This window comes from Lactuca virosa, chromosome 8 (genome assembly GCF_052849685.1).
Source record: "Lactuca virosa cultivar CGN04683 chromosome 8, Lactuca_virosa_CGN04683_v6, whole genome shotgun sequence".
Taxonomy (NCBI): Eukaryota; Viridiplantae; Streptophyta; class Magnoliopsida; order Asterales; family Asteraceae; genus Lactuca; species Lactuca virosa.
In genome coordinates, this window is record NC_136433.1 from 33,943,098 (window position 1) to 33,955,272 (window position 12,175).

Sequence of the window (12,175 nt, forward strand, 5' to 3'; positions counted from 1 at the left end):
ATAGTCCCGAAGCGTTAGATGAAGGAGAACTCGTCGAGTTCTCGCTAGACTCGACGAGTGGAGTCGGGGTTGTTTGGGATTTGAGGAGCATGGACTCGGCGAGTCGAGTCAACTGGAAGGTTGACTTTGACCAGGACCTTGACCATAGTTGACTTAGTTGACCTCTGGAGGACAGTTTAGGCTAAGTTCTATTATTTGGTGTTGGTAGCTCGGTGAGCTAGGAGAGCAGCGCTTCAGAGAATAGTCGATTAGCGGCCAGAGGATTATCAGCAGAGTTCAGCAGTACAGGTGAGTTTCCTTCCAGTAGGAACGGGTCTACGGCCACAATGCCGGCCCGTTTAGTCAGCAGTAGTTCCGGACTTCGGTCCAATGCAGTAGTTCAGTATGCTTGGTGTCTTTGTGATTCAGGCATGTTTATGTGTTAGTTAGTTCGGACCTCGGTCCGATGCAGTATGCAGTATATGTGCTTATGTTATATGCTATGATCATGTTATGCTATGTTCAGTTAGTTCGGACTTCGGTCCGATGCAGGGGGCAAGGCCCCAGTTAGTCCGGATTTCGGTCCGATGCAGGGGGGCAATGCCCCAGTTAGTCCGGACTTCGGTTCTATGTAGGGGGCAAGGCCCCAGTTAGTCCGGATTTCGGTCTGATGTAGGGGGCAAGGCCCCCGTTAGTCCGGACTTCGGTCTGATGTAGTGGGCAAGGCCCAAGTTAGTCCGGACCTCGGTCCGATGCAGTGGGAAAGGCCCAGTATGTGCTTTATGTGTTATTGTATGGTATGTGGTAGCTTGGGGGAGCTCACTAAGCTTTGTGCTTACAGTTTCAGTTTTGGTTTCAGGTACTTCCGCAAGCAAGGGGAAGAGCTTGGGATGATGGCATGGCACACACCACAGCTTCAGTTTTATCCTGGGAGTTTTATTCAGATAATTTGATATGATTGATACAGTATTTGTTTTGACACGGTTATTTGACTTTTGAGTTACTCATTCTATGGTTCTTAGTATGTATGACATTCGATGATGTGATTTTTAGTAATATTAAAACAAAAAATTTTGGGTCGTATTTTGGGATGTTACAAGTTGGTATCAGAGCCTTGGTTTGAGGGACTCAGGCACACTTTTGGGTATGACTGGACTCAAACTAAGGAAATGGTAAAAGATTTTTCAAAATAAAAATGTTTTCGAAAGAATTTTTGAAAAGAAACTTAAAAAGAAAGAGTTTTAGAAAAGCGAAAAGAATTTTTAGAAAGAAAAGAACTTTGAAAAGAGAAAAGGGTGTGGTGCATGCAATCAGCCGAGCTCAAGTAAGTACTCCCAAATTACCCATACAAGTTTATGTTATGATTATCAGTTCCAGTTTCAGTAGAACATCATGCTAGAATAGGACTAAGGATCTAGGAGGATGCCTTATGTGCCTGCTATATGTGTTTTAGCTTTATGAGAATTGCATGCTAGTATTAAGTAGACAGTAGTAGGATAGCCTGCTTAGGTTATGCCTGATAGTATGAGCTTAGCATTGTATGCTAGTACAGTTTCTTGTTATGAGGATAGAATTGCTTGAGTAATGTCCTGTGTCTGAATGCTGCTTGCTTTGTGCTTTGTGGGACTCTGAGTGATAGGATTTAGCCATTAGGTGAATACGTCATGTCACAAGTGATCAGGGTTGAATAATCTCAGAGTGCTGGAATTGGCCCTATTGCGCAGCTCTCGTTTGAGTCTAACCGTTGTAGGGACGAGTCTTTTACTCGAAGGATTATCTGAGCCTCGTCACCTGTGATGGTATTCAGGTGATGGCTAATTGGCATTACAAGGAGGCCTTCAGTAGCTGAGGGCTGGATTGGGTAGAGTCAGAGATTTCCCTAGGGCAAGCCTATGATGAGAGTAGCAGAGATCAGTAGCAGTAGAAGGGACTTGGTTGAGTTAGGGTAACTCTTGAGGAAAGTACGGATAGATGTGGAAGGTAGTATGGGCCCGTACTACTGAAAGCAGAGGATTTGTACTCGATTCAAGAGGGGCCAAGACGATACCAGGGAAATTGTAGAGTGTGTGTGAGATCCCTCAGCAGCAATGAGTATTCTGACAGTTATTGCGTTATGTTTACAGCATGGTGATGTTGTGCGAGATACCAGTTGGCAGTTCAGGTGCCGGGGAGGGATCTGGTTCAGGCTCTAGAGCCGGACAGCTTGATGATCGGATGAGAGATGTCATTTCCACAGAGATTATGCGCAACATCATTGATCAGACTCCTGTGATATTCAGTTCGGTTAGGGAGGCCGTCGTGGAGCTTTTGGACAGTCGTCTTGAGGCCTTTAGGGCCGGGATAGTTTCAGGGCAGTTTGGGGCTCGTCTAGAGCCTGACTCTTATGGATCCCAGGGATCCATCAGGGAGGGGGATCCCATTTTTAGCTCTTGCCATTAGGGGTCGGGAGTGAGTGGGGCACCCTGTCCCCAGGAGAATTCTCTACGTGATTGGGTTGCTGCGTCGGTTTCACGAGTCGTTCGCGAGGAGCTACCCGACATCGTCGAGAGGGTCACTGATAGGTTGACCGAGAAGCTCCAGGATCAGACACCGGTTGTTCAGACGATTGATGGGGACGATGGGGTAACACTGGAGCGAGAGATTGACCGGGAGTCAGAAAGAGAGGAAACCGGATGAGGTTCAGGGGCCCACAGGTTCGGGTAAAAGAACCAAAGGGCCGAGTTCGAGATCGAGAGACTTCCAGGGCCGCAGCCGATGCGGTAAGTGTGGCAAGATGCACGGGGGTGCGTGTAGGAGTAGTAGAGGTGGTGCTGTTTCAAGTGCGGCCGGACTGGTCATTATAACAGAGATTGTACTGCTACCATCGCCCAGGGACTTGACCCAATATGTTTCCATTGCAGTCGGAGGGGCCACAAGAAGGCCCACTGTCCGAGTTTGTGTTCAGCAGGGCAGGTGACAGCTCCTGCCCCTGTGACTTCGAGAACCACCAGCAGATGTCAGGGCCGGGCAAGGGCGCCCATGGCTCAGAGCAGAGCATTCTGGTTGATTTCAGCAAGGATTCGAGCAACACGGGAGGTTGGAGGTACGTATCTTTTACCTTCCTGTCAATTATTATTAATGATGTTGTTGTTATGTTACTGCACCGATTTAGTAGGTACATATATTGGAATATTATATTACCTGCTCGTGAGTGAGTCATATGCCATCTGCATATCTTGGATTTGGAATGATAGCTGGAGGACGTCCCCTGTAGAGCAGGTTACTTCGGATGTAGTAACTGTAGAAAGTATGAGTAAGACTCGGTGGTATCTCACTACCTTTGGGAAGGTGTAGTTCGGGTATAGATCGATTATTTTCTAGCACGAGGAGCACCTGAGGGAGGTGCTAGAGACTTTGAGAAGGGAGAGGCTTTTTGCAAGGTACTCCAAGTGTGAGTTCTGGTTGTGAGAGGTGAAATTTCTTGGGTACCTTGTCAATCAGAAGGGTATCCTAGTCGTTCCGGCTAAGGTAGATGTCGTGATACAGTGGGAGTTTCCGAGGTCTCCAATTGAGATTCGGAGCTTCCTGGGTCTAGCAGGTTATCACCGAAAATATATTCAGATTCTTGGAAGTGGTGTGATCTTTTGGACTGGTTAGTAGTGACACACTAGCAATGGCAAACTTGGTTTTCAGTAGATTGGGCATAGAATGGTAAGAAGGATTGAGGATCCTTCCAGCATTGTGTGCTGTAAGACATTAGTTGAATCAAAGTGGGGGAGAATCATCCAAGGATTCAGAAGTAGGAGCAGTTTTGAAACTGGGATAAGTTTCACATCCTTATCAGAAAGGAAGACAGTCCAGACAGATGTGTGGTTTGAGGGTAGTGTGAAATGGAAGTTTGGAAAAACTTGCCAGTAAGGAGATCGTATTCCCGTAATGTTTGCCAGCAAGCCTTAGGGAATCAGTTTGGGGATTCCAATCAGGACATGGGTTAAGTTTTGGATGTTAGTTCGCATGTATGCTCGACGTTGGATGTTTTCGGATTAGTAATCAACGAATGAGATAGTGTTAGGGTGTTGTAAGTCTGCGGGTGTAGCCGTAGCATTCACTAGCAGCCTGATAGTGTTAGAGTGTTGTAAGTCTGCGGGTGTAGCCGTAACATTCACTAGAAGCCAGATAGTGTTAGAGTGTTGTAAGTTTGCGGGTGTAGCCATAGCATTCACTAGCAGCCAGATAGTGTTAGAGTGTTGTAAGTCTGCGGGTGTTGCCGTAGCATTCACTAGCAGCCAGATAGTGTTAGAGTGTTGTAAGTCTACGGGTGTAGCCGTAGCATTCACTAGCAGCCAGATAGTGTTAGAGTGTTGTAAGTCTGCGGGTGTAGCCGTAGCATTCACTAGCAACCAGATAGTGTCAGAATGTTGTAAGTCTGCGAGTGTAGCCGTAGCATTCACTAGCAGTTAGGTAGTGCTAGAGTGTTGTGAGACTGTGGGCGTAGCAGTGGAATACACTTGGCTGGTAGACAGCATGAGCGCGTTGTTAAGACGCGGAAGGAACATTATCCCCCAGTTTGGGCGTAGCAGTAAGGATGTGGAAATCCACGAAGTGGATTATGGAATTGTCTGGATGCATTAGACCTAGTTGAGCCAGTGATAAGACTGTAGGAATGCCACTGCAGTTGTGAGATCGAGGAAGCAATGGATTGCTTCAGGTTACTTGTTATATAAGGCTACAATTGGTCATGTAGCAATCGCGTTTAGCTGTGGGTTGGTAACCTCGGGATTCGACGTGTGGAATAGATCAGTTAGATCAGAAGGCCGCTAGGGCCACAGTGACAAGATAACTAGTAATTGTTAGTTTCAGAGAAGGATTTCGTTCAGAAATTGTGTGAGGCGACTAAGTAGGGAGTCCTTGGGGCTCCGCAGTTGGGCGGGAACCCGGTATTTCAGATGACTGATGAATGAATTGAGACCAGGAAGGTCTCGATAGATGTTGGAAAACACCCATGTAGCAGCATAGTGTTTCAGGCAGTTCAATGTTTCAGGCAGTTTAGTATTCAGGTAGTTCAGTGTTCCAGGCAGTACAGTGTTCAGGCAGTTCAGTGTTCAGGTAGTTCAATGTTTCCAGGCAGATCAGTGTTTCAGACAGTGTTGGGTCTCCAGCGGTAATGGTATTTTGGATTTTCATGGATAGCTTGGGGAGTGGCAAGTCACTCATAGCACGATTATCGAAGTTATGGCCAAGTATAAGTGGATCGCAGGGATAAGTGGATCTGTGAATTCTGTTGTTCTAGTGGGAACCTGGAGTAGTTAGCATGAAGGGAATGGTAAGGAATGATAAGGAATGATTTTGAGGATGAAATCTAATTTAAATGGCTGGATTAATGGATAGCGTGAAAGGAATGTTCTTCGCAGTGGTAGGGGAGATGGTTAGTTATGGAGAGTTGCCTTGGGGAAGCCAGAAAACACGCAAGGAAAAGAGGGTGAGCCCCTAGGATGTTCATCATAAGTACCCGGGGAATACCAGATGGATGGTCAGTTGGGTAAGATGTGTTATCGGGGTTGTTGAGAATTAGAGTGCACTCAAGGTGATTAGCTACAAGAACTAATACTAGTCATAATGACCGGACGGAAGGTCAATGGAAGTGTTCAGCAGGAGTTAGAGACATCAGGCAGGAAAGTTGAAGGCAGTTTGCAGGACAGTTGGCCGTAACGGACTTCGAGGACGAAGTATAGTTTAAGTGGGGGAGAGTTGTAACACCCAGAATCAGAAAGACCAAGAAAGGGAAGGAAATCCCTAAGTCAAAGGAGTCAACTCGTCGAGTCCAAGGAATGACTCGGCGAGTCGGAGCGGGATCCATGTGCAAGGTTAAGTGACCGACTCGACGAGTCGGCTAGTGTACTCGGTGAGTCTGGTCTGGGTTGGGAAACCCTAATTTCGGGACTTGGCACCCTATTTAAGCATCTCATTCCCATTTCTAGGGCTTCATTTACATCCCCCACTGTCCAGAGCGAAACCCTAGTGTCCTCCATGAAAGTGTGAGCTATTATTGTGTGTTCTTGAGTGATTTGAAGTCTAGAAGAAGAAAAAGGAGTTGGAAGAGCTAAGGGGTGATTGTAGATCCAGAAGGAGTCCCTCTTCCTCATCACTTTCTGGTAATCAAGCTCTTACCTTGATCTACGGTTTCTTAGATCTCTTCATGTCCCTTTTATGAGACTTTTGGGACCATTCCCAAGGCCAACCCGAGTATTGAGCCTTTGAGGATGAATAAAGACTAGATCAGAGCATCTTTGAGCCTTAGGAGCTCTGAGGAAGAAGCTTTTCTCAGCTATGGTTTCCTTTCATGGCTTAGACCTCCATTAAAGCTTGGATTTGGTGTTCTAGCCTCATAGCACCTTGCATGCACGTAAAGTTAGCAACTTTACGTGCAATGCTAGCATAAGGAGTCCAAATCTATGAGATAGGAGTGTTGGAATAGACTGAAATCGACAGAATAGAGTTATCTCAAGGAGGACTCGGCGAGTCAGCTCATGGACTCGGCGAGTCAGCTCATGGACTCGGCGAGTCGGGTCGCAAAACCAAAACCCTCATGTTTATGAGTCGGATCAGTGAGTGGGGTTAGAGAAGGACTCAGCCAGTCTGTGCCCGTGATGGTCATGAAGATCATGGTACTCGACGAGTTCAAGGAGGAACTCGGCGAGTCCAAGGCAATCTCCTTAGCCGATGAAGATGGACTCGGCGAGTTGTAGAACAACTCGGCGAGTCGGTTGAAGATAGTCCCGAAGTGTTAGATGAAGGAGAACTCGTCGAGTTCTCGCTAGACTCGACGAGTGGAGTTGGGGTTGTTTGGTATTTAAGGAGCATGGACTCGGCGAGTTGGTAGAACAACTCGGCGAGTCGAGTCAACTGGAAGGTTGACTTTGACCAGGACCTTGACCAGAGTTAACTTAGTTGACCTCTGGAGGACAGCTTAGGCTAAGTTCTATTATTTGGTGTTGGTAGCTCGGTGAGCTAGGAGAGCAGCGCTTCAGAGAATAGTCGATTAGCGGCCAGAGGATTATCAGCAGAGTTTAGCAGTACAGGTGAGTTTCCTTCCAGTACGAACGGGTCTACGGCCACAATGCCGGCCCGTTTAGTCAGCAGTAGTTCCAGACTTCGGTCTGATGCAGTAGTTCAGTATGCTTGGTGTCTTTGTGATTCAGGCATGTTTATGTGTTAGTTAGTCCAGACCTCGGTCCGATGCAGTATGCAATATATGTGCTTATGTTATATGCTATGATCATGTTATGCTATGTTCAGTTAGTCCGGACTTCGGTCTGATGCAGGGGGCAAGGCCCCAGTTAGTCCGAATTTCGGTCCGATGCAGGGGCAAGGCCCCAGTTAGTCCGGACTTCGGTCCGATGCAGGGGGCAAGGCCCCAGTTAGTCCGGATTTCGGTCCGATGCAGGGGGCAAGGCCCCAGTTAGTCCGGACTTCGGTCTGATGCAGTGGGCAAGGCCCAAGTTAGTCCGGACCTCGGTCTGATGCAGTGGGCAAGGCCCAGTATGTGCTTTATGTGTTATTGTATGGTATGTGGTAGTTTGGGGGAGCTCACTAAGCTTTGTGCTTACAGTTTCAGTTTTGGTTTCAGGTACTTCTGCAAGCAAGGGGAAGAGCTCGGGATGATGGCATGGCACACACCACAACTTCAGTTTTATCCTGGGAGTTTTATTCAGATAATTTGATATGATTGATACAGTATTTGTTTTGACACGGTTATTTGACTTTTGAGTTACTCATTCTATGGTTCTTAGTATGTATGACATTCGATGATGTGATTTTTAGTAATATTAAAACAAAAAAATTTGGGTCATATTTTGGGATGTTACACAATGCGCAGAGCAAACTCCATCTTGTCTGTGAAGGCATTAGTGTATTCATCAACGGACATACTGTCCTTCTTCAATGTCAGGAATTGGTTCTCTAGCTCTAGCAGATTTTGGGCCGAGCAGATTTTGCGTTTAAAATGCATCAAGAACTCTGCCCAAGTCAATTACAGGGCTCGTTGGGGCTTAGAGTCTTCCCCAGGGTGTTCCACCAGCAAACAGCTCCTCCTCTGAACTGACGCACTGCAAATGTGGTTTGTAGCTTGCCTTTGCAACCACATGTTATGAAGGCTAATTCCATCTCCGAGATCCAATCCATAACTCCAATTGGATCTTCTTTCCCAGTGAAATTCGATGGCTTGCAAGTTGTGAAGTCCTTATACTTGCATCCGTTCCTCTCGATTCCATCGTCTTGGTTGTTCCTCCTAACCACCGGCGGTTCAGCTTGGCCAACAGTCCTACTGTAGTTCCCTTCCTCCGACTGTCTGTCATTCAATTATGGTTGTTCAACAGGCATTGCAGGTTCATCCCTATTGTTCAGCAGCAATTGCCTCATCTCTTCCCTCTGTTCGGCCATCATAGCCCGAACCATGGCTTGTACTCCAACCATTGTGATTGGCTCTGGTGCAGCTGCTACTTCTGGTGTACATTCAATCACAGGTCGTTGATTAACATCTCCGTTAGCATTTCCGAGTCTGCTTCGAGTTCTTACCATGTCGATCTATACACCAATTTAAACGTTCGGTGTGTAGTGACGAGAATTTAGATAGGAAATATTAATTTACGATAGACGTATAAATCTCCTTATTACTTTGAAAAGTTACATGTCAGTTCTAATACCGTAATTAAACGTTTAGAAATCTAAACACATAAAATTTCCAGATCCGGTCGGCAACAGACCATAGATCCGATCAGATGATACCATCATAAAACATCACAAATCATTTAGCATATAAAAGCATGTTAGGCATTTTCCCTAAATAAGCTAGTGCTTATGTCTATTCATGTGTACCTAAAATATAATAGACACAATCCTCACGATCATCACTTAGCATTCTACGTTTAAGTCTAGAAATAAATCCTTATTCCAAGTTCGCTTAAACTAATGCTCTGATACCAACTGTGACATCCCCAAATTCACGGTCATTTTAAAAATTTTATTTATGCTTATTTTAAAATCAGAGTATCATTTTTAAAGAACAATGTTGCGGAATTTTGTTCCCAGAAAACATGATAAAGGTTTTATCAAAGCATTTCCGAAGAAATGTATTTGTTTATATTAAAACATTGGGATGTCATCGTCAATACAGAAACATAAGCATAAACAGACCTTACATTCTTTTACACTAGTGATCTACATCTCCTTTAATCTCTCAGTGTAATGTAGCTTCGTATCGACATCTGTGATGCAAATAAACTTGAGTGGGTTAGGTTGGGAAACCTGGTGAGTACATAGGGTTTTCAACCCACAATAATATAATTATTATGTTTAAACATAAAACAATCAACCCAATTACCCATCCCCATTATCTTATTTACTCTTAAGGATCTACCCTAAGAATCAGCTATTATTCATTCATTCATTCCTAAGTATTGTCCTAAGGAATAGGTACGAAGTCCATCGTTACCAATGACACAACTGTCAATGTTATCTATTAAGCACAGCTGCCAATATTACCATTTAGGCGCAGCTACCAGGATTGTGACATTCTCTATTAGGCACAGCTGCCGATATTGTTCTTTAGGCGCAACTGCCAGGGTTATGATGTTCTCTATTAGGCGCAACTGCCGATACTATCCTTAGAGCACAGTTGCTAGGATGGATGTTTAGAGTACATCGTAGATCAAAAACATCTACAGGTTGTGGCGCAGCTTCCAATGCTCATCTATAGGGTACTAAGTCCATTGCTGCCAATGTTCACCTATAGGGCACTATGTCCATACTGCCAATGTTCCTCTATATCAGCTTTCATCCCTCATCATTCATCTACCCATGTTTTACCCAACATATTTTGTAGATATAAATACATATACACTTTAAATCATTTAAAACGTGTATAAAATCGTTCATACATCATAGATAGGAAGTATATAGATAATATGCACACATAGCACGTAATATATATAAAATACTTCATATCTATGTGTAAGATGAAAGTAACTACGCACTCACCTGTTAGGGTGGTGATTCTAAACTTAGATAGCGCTTCGCTTATTAAAATAATTCCCTTCAACGAAACCTAGTATTATTACCAATAAATTTTAGTCTAATGTTCATCGTGACTATCTCTTAGTCTTAGTATTAATACTATTATATAAGCGCTAAACAATACTTCCTAACTACTATGTACAGACAGGGACAGACATGAAACACCGGAGGGCAGGACCATATTGGCATTATAGCACTTCTGAAATCCAACAACCCAGGCGGCCCTTCAAACCAGATTCCCCGTACCGTGAGTAGTTAAAAAAGATATTAGAACGACGCTTATATAAGTCATAATAATAGCCCAAATATTTATTATAAGTTCATAATAAAAATAGTAATATTAATTATAAGCTATACTTAAAGTAGGGTAAGCACAACTTACTTACAATGAGGTTTTAGCTAGGAGTCGGGCTCTGCAGGGGCAGAATTTCGTCGCTAAATCTTTCTAATAAAGATTCTTGTAGCGCTTCAGCGCTCACCTTACTATACTAAAACTACAGAAAGAGAAGTCGAATCACGAGGGACCGAAATGCTCGGGGGGATAAGAAGAGAAAGACTCTTGAATCAAAAGAATGGTGCAACAAATATAAGAGCCTAAAGCTCTTATTTATAGTAATTGAATTTTCAAAAACTACCCTCATAGTTACTTAATGACCTTATAGTTATATAAACAACTAAACACCCCTTTATAATACTATTTTAAATAGATTTAACGATATTTATACTAAACTAATGTCGAAAGTACTCAACACTAGTCTTATAATGACCGCATCGTCGATACCTTTCTAATGATATATACATATGTATATATATGTGTACGTATATATGATTTATACTTTATTTTAATACGTAAATATGCTATTAAAAATTATAACTCATTCATACGAACTCCGTTTTTGACGTTCTTTATATCCACGTGTTGGTATTTACGAGTAATACAACTTTCATTTAGATTTAATTTTCATTCTATCTCCGATTTACAAAACTGTATCGAATTTTATCGCGCTCGAAGAGTAGGGACTAAGTTTCGTCCATATCTTTCGCATACGAGCTCCGTTTTCGAGTGTTTTTTTATCGTTGAACTCATATTAACGATCTTCATTTCTCATTTAGATTATTTTGGATAAAAGTCAACCGATCTAAAATTCGAATTTGGGGTCGTGCACTAGTATGCTAAATCTTAGAAAAATCGTGCACTAATACGCGGTGTCGTGCCAATTTAGCCGTAAAACTTCGACATGTCATAACTTCGTCGTTATAATTCGGATTTTGATGTTTTTTATATGTACAGAACCCTTGTGATATATACTATAACATGGTTAAGATTATTCATTCTAAATAATCTTTCATTAAAGAGAAATTAAATATCCTCCTACTTTTGTTCCTACAAATCCTTCTACCCAATGAAATGATGACATTTGTCATATTAGTATACTAAAATATCATTAAATGAGCATTAAATGTGACACATGTTACTATTTAATTGGATAGGAACATTTGTAGGAACAATAAGTAGGAGAATATTTAATTTCTCTTCATTAAAAAGTCATTTTTTTTACGCTTATTGTCTAAAAAATTAACTAGTCCGAATTTGCAGACGTTACAATGAAAAAGATTATTAGTGAAGTGTTTGAGCAAATGCTTAGTTGAAAAAAAATTTGAAGAGCAACATCATTCTCCTTCTTCCTCACCTCTTCCATCTTTTTTTTTCACCATGATCATCCCAGTGAACCCTATAAACCCACCTGAACCTCAATCTATAAGGATTATTTTCACTCGTTATTGTTATAATGAATGTCAAAATATGATAATTAGACAACTATAATTAAAATTTGAAATTGATAAAAAGAATATATATATATATATATATATATATATATATATATATATATATATATATATATATATATATATATATATATATATATATATATATATATATAGGAGGGTTCAATTGAGAAAAAAAAGTTGAGAATGGGGGAATCATTCTCAGCCACTCATTTATTTTTGCCGCAAAAGCCTCCGTCGTTCCAGCGGAAATGAGAAAGGAATAGACATGTGTTTTCCAACAAAACATGTTTCCTTAAACTATGCTAAGCATTACCTTAATATATACAAAAACATAGTTTTTTCGTTTTTTTTTTAA